Here is a 12,125-nt window from a genome sequence, read left to right as displayed (position 1 = left end):
AAAGAAGATGTGGCACATATATACAATGGAATACCACTCAGCTGCAAAACAGAACAAAATCATTCCATTTGCAATAACATGGATGGACCTTGAGAGAATTATGTTAAGTGAAATAAGCCAGCAAGAGAAAGATAATCTGTGTATGACTCCACTCATATGAGGAATTTAAAACTATGGACCAAGAACAGTTTAGTGGATACCAGGGGAAAGGTGGGGTGGGGGGTGGGCACAAAGGGTGAAGTGGTGCACCTACAACATGACTAACAAACATTAATGTACAATTGAAATTTCACAAGATTGTAACCTATCAATAACTCAATAAAAAAAAATTGGGAAAAAAAAAAGTGCCATGGATGGTGCACAGATTGAGGGAATCAGGTGAGACTAGAAATAGGTCACTGGAGGAAGGTTTATGTACAAAAGGATTATTTACAAAAGTGTAGGTATAGGAGAACTTCAAGGCATGATGCATGGTGACGTAGAGAGAATAATGGTCCCAATGATGTCCACCTTCCAATCCCCAGAACCTATGAGCGTGCTACCTTCCCACGGCAAAGGGGACTTTGCAGGGGTGATTAAGGCAAGGGTCTTGGGATGTGGAGAGTTCCCTGGGTGATCCATGTGGCACCAATGGCATCACGAGGGGCCTAATAAGTGAAAGAGGCTGGTGGTAGGGTCATAGAGGGAGATGTGGTGACGGATAGAAACAGATATCACAGATGAGAGAAGGTGCTGGGTGGCTGGACATGAAGATGCAGGAAGGGGCCACAAGTCAAGGATTGTAGGTGGCATCCAGATGCTGGGAAGTCAAAAGGAGACTCCAGAAGGCACTAGCCATATAGACATCTTAAATTTAGCTCAGTGAGACTGATTTGGTGATAGAGGGCATCCTTGTCTCGTTCCTGTTTGCAGGGGGATGGCGTTCAGTTTCTGCCCATTGAGTATGATGTTCGCTATGGGTTTGTCGTATATGGCCTTTATTATGTTGAGGTAGTTTCCTTCTATGCCCATTTTGTTCAGAGTTTTTATAATAAATGGCTGTTGGATCTTGTCAAATGCCTTCTCTGCAACTATTGAGATGATCATGTGGTTTTTATTCCTCAGTTTGTTGATGTGGTGTATCACGTTGATTGATTTGTGGATGTTGAACCATCCCTGTGTCCCTGGTATGAATCCCACCTGATCTTGATGTATGATTCTTTTGATGAATTGCTGAATTCTGGTTGCCAAAATTTTGTTTAGAATTTTTGCATCTATGTTCATCAGTGATATTGGCCTGTAGTTCTCTTTTTCCGTGGTGTCCTTGTCAGGTTTTGGGATCAGCGTGATGTTGGCCTCATAGAATGTGTTAGGAAGTGTTCCATCTTCCCTAATTTTTTGGAATAGCTTGAAAAGGATGGGAATTAAATCCTCTGAAAGTTTGGTAGAATTCCCCAGGAAAGCCATCTGGTCCTGGGGTTTTATTCTTTGGGATGTTTTTGATTGCTGTTTCAATCTCTTTCCTTGTGATTGGTCTGTTCAAATTGTCTGCCTCTTCTTGAGTGAGCTTTGGGAGACTCTAGGAGTCCAAGAATTTATCCATTTCCTCTAGGTTATCCATTCTGTTGGCATATAGTTTTTTGTAGTATTCTCTTATAATCTGTTGTATTTCTGCAGAGTCTGTTGTTATTTCTCCTCGCTCATTTCTGATTTTGTTTATTTGAGCTTTCTCCCTTTTTTTCTTTGTAAGTCTGGCTAGTGGTTTGTCAATTTTATTTATCTTCTCAAAAAACCAGCTCTTTGTCTCATTGATCCTTTCTACTGCCTTTTTCTATAGTATTTATTTCTGCTCTGATTTTTATTATTTCTCTCCTTCTGCTGACTTTTGGCTTCATTTGTTCTTTTTTCTCTAGGTCAGTTAGGTGTGCTTTAAGGTTGCTTATTTGGGATTTTTCTTGTTTGTTAAGATTTGCCTGTATTGCGATGAATTTTCCTCTTAATACAGCTTTTGCTGTATCCCATATGAGTTGGTATGGCATGCTATCATTTTCATTTGTTTCCAGGTATTTTATTATTTCTTCTTTAATTTCTTCAATAATCCATTGCTTGTTCAGTAGTGTGTTTAGTCTCCACATCTTTGTGCCTTTCTCAGCTTTTTTCTTGTAATTAATTTCTAGCCTTATAGCACTATGATCTGAGAAGATGCTTGTTATTATTTCAATTTTTTTAAATTTGTAGAGGCTTGTCTTGTTTCCCAACATATGGTCTATCCTAGAGAATGTTCCATGTGCACTTGAGAAGAATGTGTATTCAGCTCCTTCAGGGTGGAGTGATCTATATATGCCTATTAAGTCCAATTGTTTTAGTTTTTCATTCAGCTCCACTATTTCCTTGTTGATTTTCTGTCTGGATGATCTGTCCATTGATGTGAGTGGGGTGTTGAGGTCCCCTACTATTATTGTGTTGTTTTTAACATCTTCCTTTAGGTCTGTTAATAGTTGCTTTATGAATCTTGGTGCTCCTGTGTTGGGTGCATAGATATTTATAAGCGTTATTTCTTCTTGATGAAATGTCCCTTTGATCATTATATATTATCCCTCTGTGTCTCTCTTTACCTGTCTTATTTTGAAATCCACTTGGTCTGATATGAGAATTGCAACATCTGCCTTTTTTTCCTTGCTATTTGCTTGAAGTATTGTCCTCCACCCCTTCACCCTGAGTCTGTGTTTGTCCTTGGGGCTGAGGTGTGTTTCCTGGAGGCAACAAATTGTTGGATCTTGTTCTTTAATCCATTTTGCCACTCTGTGTCTTTTTATTGGACAGTTCAATCCATTCACATTGAGAGTGATTATTGATGCATGTGGACTTAATGCTGTCAATCTGTTGCTCATTATCTTGTTTTCCTGTGTTTCTTTTCCTGTGTGCTTTAGACTATCCATTTAATACTGCAATTTCTTATGCTGGGTTTCTTAGATTTTTCCTTATCTATGATTTGTGACTCTGTTCTGTACTTTATTTTAGTGTCTACCTTGAAGTTTGTATTTAGAATCTCGTGTATAATATAGTCTATTCTCTGGTGGTCTCTTACTTACTCGACCAATACTGATTTAGACCCTTTGCTCTTCCCCTCCTAAATAATTATTTTCATTTTTTATTCCAACTCGTCTTATTAATTGGTAGTTAGAGTGCTAAGATCGTCCTTGTTTTGGTAGTTTCCTTATTTTTACCCTAATGCTATAGTTGAATATTTGCTATCCTGTTCTGGTTCTATCCATTGGTCTCCCTAGTCTGTGGCTTGTGTCCCCTTTCTCCCTTTTTCCTTTTTTCAAGTATGAGAGCCTTCTTGAGGATTTCTTGTAATGGAGGGCTTTTAGTTACAAATTCCCTTAACTTTTGTTTGTCTGGAAAAGATTTAATTTCTCCCGCATATCTGAAGAAAATTCTTGCTGGATAGAGTATTCTTGGCTGAAGGTTTTTATCCTTTAAAGCTTTGAATATATCACTCCATTCTCTCCTAGCTTGTAGGGTTTCTGTAGAGAAATCGGCTGACAGTCTGATAGGGGCTCCTCTATAGGTTATTGTCTTTTTTTTCCTTACTTCCCTGAGTATTCTCTCCTTATCATTCCTATTTGCCAACTTTACTATTATGTGCCTTCCGGTGGGTCTTTTTACACTGACAAATCTAGAAGATCTAAAACCCTCCTCTACACACATTTCTCCATTGATCCCTAGATTTGGGAAGTTCTCTTCAATAATTTCGTTAAGCACACTTTCTGCTCCATTTTCCTTTTCCATATTCTCGGGAATTCCTATGATCCTTATGTTCTTACTCCTCATTGAATCCATTATCTCTCAGAGATTTTCCTCATTCTTTTTAATTCTTAGTTCTCTTTCTTCCTCTGTCTGGCGCCATTCAGCCTGTCTGTCCTCGATTATGCTGATTTGCTCCTCTAGGTTGTCTACACGGGCATTCAGGGAATCCATATTCTGTTTTATCTGGTCCATTGTGTTTTTCATCTCAAGTAATTCTGTTTGATTCTTCTTTATGATTTCAATCTCTTTTGTGAAGTAACTCCAGAACTCGGCTTGTTTCTCTATCTTTCTCGCTACCTCATTGAGTTTTTTGATTATAGCTGCTCTGAATTCCTTATCACTTAGTTTACCTAATTCCAAGTCCTCAGGACTTAATTCTGTGTTTTTATTGTTTTCCTTCTGGTCTTGGGCTTTTATAAATTGCTGGATGGTAGAGGAGCGGTTTTTTCTCATGGTGGTAGAATTCAGTTGCAGTTACAGCCTGTCGCCACTAGATGGGGGTCGAGAGTGGCATTAGCTCTCCGCCTTGGGGCAAGATGGCTGCGCCCACTGGCTTTGCTGGGGGGGAGTGGCTGTTACTCACACGTGCTGGTCTGGGTTCAGATCAGTTCTGTTCTCTGGTCTCCCAAGTCCCTTGATTTATAGGGTCCCCACGGACGGAAGCTTTCTTCCCGTCAGCAGGTCTCCACTGAATCAGCGGCAGCAGTCCTGGATGACCCCTGGTGGCGCAACCCCTCCCCTGCTCCTTCCCGACCGGCGCCTCAGCGATCGCAGACTCTAGGGGAGGGAGCGAGTGTTCTCTCCTACCGTTCCAGCGCCTCCGAGGGTGTAAGCAAGGTTATGATCTCCGCCTTCTTGGTATTGTAGGTCTCGAACGAGCTGGCATTATGTTTATTCTCTGAAATTCAGTTCTTCCAATCTTTTGCTGTATTTTGGAGGGGAGAGAATCCCGGGTCAGCTCACCCCGCCATTTTGCTCCGCCCCTCTCTATCTGATACATGTTTTGAGAATATTTTCTCCCAGTCTGTGGCTTGTCTTTTTATTTTGTATGAATTTTTCAAAGATTAAAAGTTTTTAATTCTGATGAAGTCCATTTTATCACTTTTTCCTTTTATCATTTGTGCCTTCTTATTGTCCTACTTAAGAAATCTTTTCTTAACCCAGGACACTAAAATTTTCTCCTGTGTTTTCTTCAAGAATTCCTATGGTTTTCTTCCTTTTGGGTTTATACCCTATTATGAATTTCTTTTCCCATATATAGTGTCCTGTAAGAGTTGAGAATTATTTTTCTGCCTATGACACCATTAGTTTAAAAGATTTTCCCTTTGCCCATTGAATTGTTTTGGCAACTTTGACTCAAATCAATTCACCCTGTACATGTAGGTCTATTTCAGGACTCTCTATTCTGTTCTATTGAGCTATATGACTATCTTTTCACCAATAACAAAGTGTCTTGATCACTGTAGCCTGAGAATTAATTCTTCCAACTTTGTCTTTCTTTTTTAAATTGCTATGGCTATTCTATATCCTTTGATTTTTGATATAAATTTTAGAATCAGTTTGTCAATTCCGATAAAAAAGCCTGCTGTGATTATGACCGGGATAGCACTGAATCTATAGATTGAATTGAGGACAATTCATATCTTAACAATATTGAATCCCCTGATCCATGAACATAATATATCACTTTATTTCTTTAACCTCTCTCAACAATATCTTGTTGTTTTCATACATATCTTTTGTCCACTTTAGCCCTAATATTCCATATTTTATGCTATTGTATATAAGTATTTTTTTAATTTAAATTTCCAATTGTGTGCGGCTGGTATTTAGAAATACAACTGATCTTTGTGTGTTCGCCTTGTATCATATAACATTGCTGAATTCATTTCTTGGTTCTAGCATCTTTTTGTAGGTGGAGAGTACTTAGGATGTTGTAGATAGACAGTCAAGTCATATACATAAGAAGACAGCTTTCTGTCTTCCTTTCCAACATGCATGTTATTTCTTTTTCTTGCTGTATAAAACTGGTTGAGAACTCCAGTCTAATGCTTAATAGAAGTAGTGAGGGCCGACATCCTTGCTTGCTCCTGACCTTTGGAGAAAAGCATTCAGCCTTTCCAACATTAAATATTATATAAGTTGTAGATTTGTCATAAATCAGCTTTTATCAGGATAAGAAAGTTTCTTGCTATTCCTAGCTTCTGAGAGATTTTGTCATGAATAGATGTTAGCTTTTGTCAAATCCTTTTTTCTCCATCTACTGAGAAAATCATATGGTTTTTTTTCTTCAGTCTGTTAAAACGGTGAATTACACTGAACTCTAAACACTAAACCAATCTTGCAGTCCTACAAAAATCCCACTTGCAAGTGAGATATTATCCTTTATATATACTGAGGATTCAGTTTGCCAAAAATCTGCTACAACTGAGAAATTAAAACTCTGTAAAGCACTAAAATCCCGGAACATAAAAAAAAGGTCAATATACATATGAATACCTAACCAGAAGTAATAATTCTAAATAATGTCACATAAATTATAAATATAATTCAACTGAGACATCAGAAGAAAGAACCACCGATAATAACAAACTGCAATAACAGGAAGCAATAGGTCCAAAAAGTTTCATGTACAAACTGGAATGATTGAAGGAGTTTTTCTTAATTTCTCTGGAGGTATGAGGGGTTGTCAGGTGATCTGAGTTCCCTTTTAAAAACGGCTTGTTTATCAGCCTGACATTGTATAGCCCAACGATTATAGCTTAAAAAGCTAGTCATAAATCAAATTATATTCCCACTGGCTTGTATTATAAATGTTTCATATATTTACAGTAAAAGTAGTTTTCAAAATTATACACTAAAAGAAAACTATAGTTTAATAATGTATCATTACTACTAACAATAGGTCACACAAAGTTCAAGACTTTACTGAAACCTAAAATTTTAACTTCTATATCTTTGAGACTAGTTCCCTATAGGGCTACAAATTCTTTAATGACAAGACCAGAAAAGCCCTATACTCAAGCATACTATCTCCATAAGCAATTTTTTTCCACTAAGTATGAATTTCTGCATGCAAATCAAGTCTTATCTTTTTAAAAGCTAATATAAACAATATAATAACAGACAAGAGTTGACATCTGGTACTTACTATGTACCAGGCCCTTCTATGCCCTTTATGTGTTTTATCTCATCTGATTCTCACAGTAACTCTATAAAATAACTGCTGTTGTTACTTACACTTTTCAGATAAGCAAACTGAACAAAGACAGATCACGTAACTTGCTCTAGGTTCACAGCCAGAACCTAGACAATCTGGCCCTGTGTCTGAGCTCTCACATTATGTTGCCTAACAACATTAACTTACAAAATATAAGTTATACATTTGTACTGCAAAGACAGCCAGTGCAAAACTAATCTTCTCAAGGGCTTATCTACAGAAACAATAGAAAAACTTTTTGATTTCTACACAAGTTTTCAGCAGACAATTGAGGAAAGACCTTGAATTGTAAATTGTAACCTATAAAGTTTACTGAAATTTGACAACTCAAAAGGAAGGAAAAAAGCAATTACTAAAGTGAGATTAATGGGTTGACCTTCAAGTTTGACACTGTTTCACACTTGACGGGCAAGTGCTCCTAAAACAAGCACAGATAATACAGGAAGACCATATCATACATGCTCTGCTTAAAAATCTTTTTGTATTTTACCTTTTGGTTTCGGGGTAAATCTTGAGCGTGATGGAGGCTTATAATTCAGGAGTAATCTTCTAAATTCCAAAAGACTGAATAATGACTGAAAAAGAACAACAATTTAAGATAACTAAGGGAAAATTCTATTAACAAAACCATAAAAATATGACGGATCTTAGAGATTTGTTTTTGACAATTATACTGCTTATACACAGAACAGATGCAATTAGCATAAGACTATTTTCTCCCCAAGAAAAAGTCAATTTTCTTATACCTTAACATACTATTCTTGATCATTAACAATATTTATTGTGTTGCAAAGCAGAAAAGTATACATGGACAATGCAAAAATAAAACCCCACACCATATTATATTACTAAAGCTTTCTTTATATTACTACGTGCTTAACAGTTTCCTCAAAATAGAAGATAAAAAATGTAAAGTCTACAACTTTTCAGACACGTTATGTTCACTATGAGTTATCTAGACGTATCAATTCTACAAGGATATAGCACAAATAAACTTATAATAATTTAAATTTATTTAATAATATTATTATATATTATATTATATTATTATATTATTTATTATAATATATTATATTATTTATTATATTATCTGTTATAATATAATGACAAATAATTTATTTTATAAATAATTCTAATTCATTTAAAATAAACAAATTTATTTATAAATAAATAAATCAGATGCTCAGTGATAGCAGAGCAAAGAAATTACATATTATCTCTGTGCTCAAGGAGACACACAACCTAGAAGGAGACACACATATAATTATAACAATAGAAATATGATTCCAAAATACTCTAATTCAGATCATACAGAGCATAACGAGAGCATATGAAAGACGTCCGTGTGAAGGTTTCCTGGAGCTGTTTTTTAAACTATAACTTATAATCCATTAATGTTATCACGATGAACATGTTTAAAATATGAAATAAAATGCAATGGAAAACATCAGAACATATCATACACTGTAAATTCACCACAGGATATTGTTTGTAAAATTTTTATTGTATATATTTTATATACATGTGTACATGTAAAGTGTTTTACAATGTAGACTGTCTTCCTTTCTGAGAATCACAGTTGATAAAGTTTGAAAATCACTGGACAGGAGACAATGATGTATTAAATCTTAGTAAAGATGGGTTAGCCAACTTGACTAACACATAGGTAAAGGTGGCACTACAAATAAAAACAAAGTTTTGTTTAGTAGGTGGGTGTATGGAAAATTGGCATAGTATATATAAGAAATAGAGTCAGATATAGATATATAGATATAGATGTGGATTAAAGGCCTAAATATGAAAGGTAAAACCATAAAGCTGATAACAGGAACTGTAGGAAAATATTTTGGTTATCTTGCGATCTGGAAGTATTTCTTAATGCAACAATATGAACATGAGATAATGCATTTATTTATTCATTTAGCAAATATTTATGGAGCACTCACTACATGGCCAGACACAAGGAAGACAGGCAAAAGAGAATAAAATATATTAAGTCTCTGCCCTGATCACAATCTTGTGATTACAAGTTAAAACAATGAGTATAGACGTTACAAATCAGAAAAAATGTGAATACAATAATAGTAGACCAAGCTCAGAACCCTAGGGAAAAAGAATCACTTAAAAGCCAGAGGAACGATGAGAAAGACAAAATAAGAATAGTAAGGGAAATGGAGAGTATGAGATCACAGAAGAAAAAGGAGTAGAGAAACCAAGGGCTTTCACATATAGCTGTGTATCAGAATAACAGTGGAGCTTTAAAAGGAACCTGTGCCAGGGGCCTCTCAACAAAGACACAAAGTACCACAGAAGATTCTGAAGCACATCAAAGAATACTGGCAAATTTTAAGAAGGACAAGATGAGCATTACTCTCAAAGGTTGCCACATTCCAGTAAAGTAAGGGCAGGAAAAACAACCTTTGGATTTGTCAATTAGAAAACCATCTTTTCAGTAGAATGGGAGAAGAACAGCAGTAATAAGTACTGAAGAAATGAGATATAAGTAAGGGGGCAAAGTATGGGCTGTTCTTATGAGGAATTTAAATTGGAAAGAGAATATGGACAAATTAGGAGAATCCCAGTCCTATTTCTGTGCTCTGAGTTCCCGCTGGAGAACATTTTCCTGCTTCCTGAACACCCAGTAGAATTTCATCTGGTGTAGGTCTGCTGGTGGTGAATTATTTCACCATCTGCTAAAATGAAAATTGTTTTTACTTCATTTTTGTAATATTTTTGCTAGTTCTAGAATTCTATATGGCCAGTTAATACTTCCAGCACTTTAAAGATCGCATTTCTGTTGAGAGGTCAGCTGTTAGATTTATTTTTGCTCCTTCATAGAGGTGATATATATCTTTTCCAACTGGCTACTTTTAGGATTTTCTCTTTGTCTATAGTTTTTTCCGTTTTATTATGATATGCCTTGTCACAGTATTCTTTATGTCCATACTACTTGATTCCTATTCCTTCCTGAATCTGTAGCTCAATCTCTTTCATTAGGTTTTGAATACTCTCACTCATTTCTTCAAATATCACTTTTGCCCTATTCTCTTTTTACTCTCCCTTGAACCACAAATACACTATGTTAGTACTATTCACCATGTTCAAAATCTCTTATATGCTCTTATCTGCATTTCATGGCTTTAATCTGAAAATGTTCTTCAGACCAACTGTCTAGCTGACTAATTCTCTCTTCAGCTGTTTCTAATATGCTGCTATAATTCATCCATTGATTTTGTGACTTTGTTATATTTTTCAGTTCTAAAATTTCTATTTTTTTAATAGTTTTTAGTTTTCTATCAAAATTCTCAATCTGAAACAAACACACACATAGATAAGGAGAACAGATTAGTGGTTACCAGAGGATAAGCGGATAGGGGGCAGGCAAAATGGGTAAAGGGGCACATGTGAATGGTGATGGATAAAAACTAGACTATTGGTGGTGAGCACAATGCAATCTATACAAAAACTGAAATATAATAATGTACACCTGAAATTTACACAACGTTAAAAGCCAGTTAGACCTCAATAAACAACAACAAAAAAAATCCTCATTCTGGTTTTTAATTCCTTGAGCATATTAATAGTTATTATATCAATTCAATTTTCAGGTTTTCCTGTGGGCATATTTCTATTGCCCATTATTTTCTATTAATTTTTAGACACATCTTATTTGCTGATATGACTGATTACAGCTGATGTGAGTACTAGACATTATACATGACAAACTGGAGAAAATTCAATGATGATATTATCTTCCAAAAGAATTTACATTTGCTTCTGGCAGGAAGCAAGAGTGAGGCCATTTGCAGTCCAAGATCAATTTCATCCAATCAATTCTGAGATGAAGGTGGAATTCAGAAACTATAAAGCATGCTTTATTTTTGGGTCTCAGTTAATCCTAGGTTCTAGCCCTTTATAATTCTAACTGAAAGTCTGAGGTGTTTACTAGGGCTCTAAATCTGTGCAAAACTTTGCTTAGTTTCCCAGCCATTCAGCAACTATTTCTGGAATTGCCTCGAGAATAAAATCAGCCCAAAATGTGAAGCTTACTCTCTGAACATCTTGTTTTCTCAAAGCTTAGCCTCAAAATTACTCACTGCTTTAGGGTTATGTGATGTCTTCAAAAAGCTGTTTTTGTCTTCGTTTTGTTTTGTTCTGCAGTCCAGGAAAGTATGGTCAAGAAGATGGTCTAGAACAACCTAACAAGTTATCACCCAAAGTAGAACTTGTGACCATCACACAAATCATAGAAATTAACTTTTTTAAGTCCAAAACACTCTATACTCTAAATCACAGTCATAATAGTAGTGGTCAACATATTCCTCCAAAAGGGGTGGGAAAGGGTAAATATCACTACTGCCTAAATTGTGTTTATGATTGATGCACACTGAAAACAAGTATTCTTTCATTCAGTCTAACGCTAAAATGTGAATTCTGAAGAGCACTTGCCAAAATGGACTTTGGCTAAACTCCTGCTAACAGCAGAGAGCTATGAGAGATGAGAATTCAAACAATTTGTGGAAAACAAAAAGAATAACGACAAGAGAGCAAAGGAAGATATCAACTGTCTGTAATGGAGGATACCAAGGAGAAGCAAGATAAATTCTCCTTGGTAGATTTAAAAAAAAAATTAAATGGTACCATGTAAGTTTCAAGGTAAGGTAGGGACTAAATGTAGATGGCCTGATTACAAGATGTAAGTCTGTATACAGAGCAATTAAATCCCTCTGTCCTTCCCAGACCCAGAAGATCAGACAACTACTACCTCCTTGTGTGGGATACAGAAAGTTTAGTCTTTGGATGTAACTAAACTTAAGTGACTGAGGTTCAGAAAAATCAGTCACAGTGTGTGTCATGGTAGGGAGAGGGGATGAGATTCTGGGCTACAAATAGGAGGATTAAGTAAAAACTCGCAAACTGAGCCCCAACCGACCCTTCCCGGCTCCCCTTTCTCTAGACCTGCTTCTGGAAAGCCAGCAACAGTGCTTAAAACAAAAAGAATCACAATCCAGTCTGGATTTGAGGCAGGGCAACCTTCTGTGGCAAAGTACTCCCCCAACCCCTCTAAAAATGGATCTAATATGTTCGAGCAAATAAAACATATTATTGATAA

The 12,125-nt window shown here is 36.0% G+C and overlaps 1 long non-coding RNA gene across 2 annotated transcripts in view; it reads right to left on the bottom strand.

Annotated features, from left to right (window-relative positions):
- Positions 1–7,641, bottom strand: part of LOC139081321 (uncharacterized) — a 103,226-nt gene extending 95,585 nt beyond the window's left edge. For both annotated transcript variants that reach the window (XR_011536416.1, XR_011536414.1), the window contains exon 1: positions 7,503–7,641. This is a non-coding gene — a long non-coding RNA (uncharacterized lncRNA). The remainder of the gene's footprint in view (positions 1–7,502) is intronic.
- Between the last annotated feature and the right edge of the window lie 4,484 nt (positions 7,642–12,125).

This window comes from Equus przewalskii, unplaced genomic scaffold (genome assembly GCF_037783145.1).
Source record: "Equus przewalskii isolate Varuska unplaced genomic scaffold, EquPr2 contig_452, whole genome shotgun sequence".
Taxonomy (NCBI): domain Eukaryota; kingdom Metazoa; phylum Chordata; class Mammalia; order Perissodactyla; family Equidae; genus Equus; species Equus przewalskii.
This window is presented reverse-complemented; position numbering and strand designations above follow the sequence as displayed.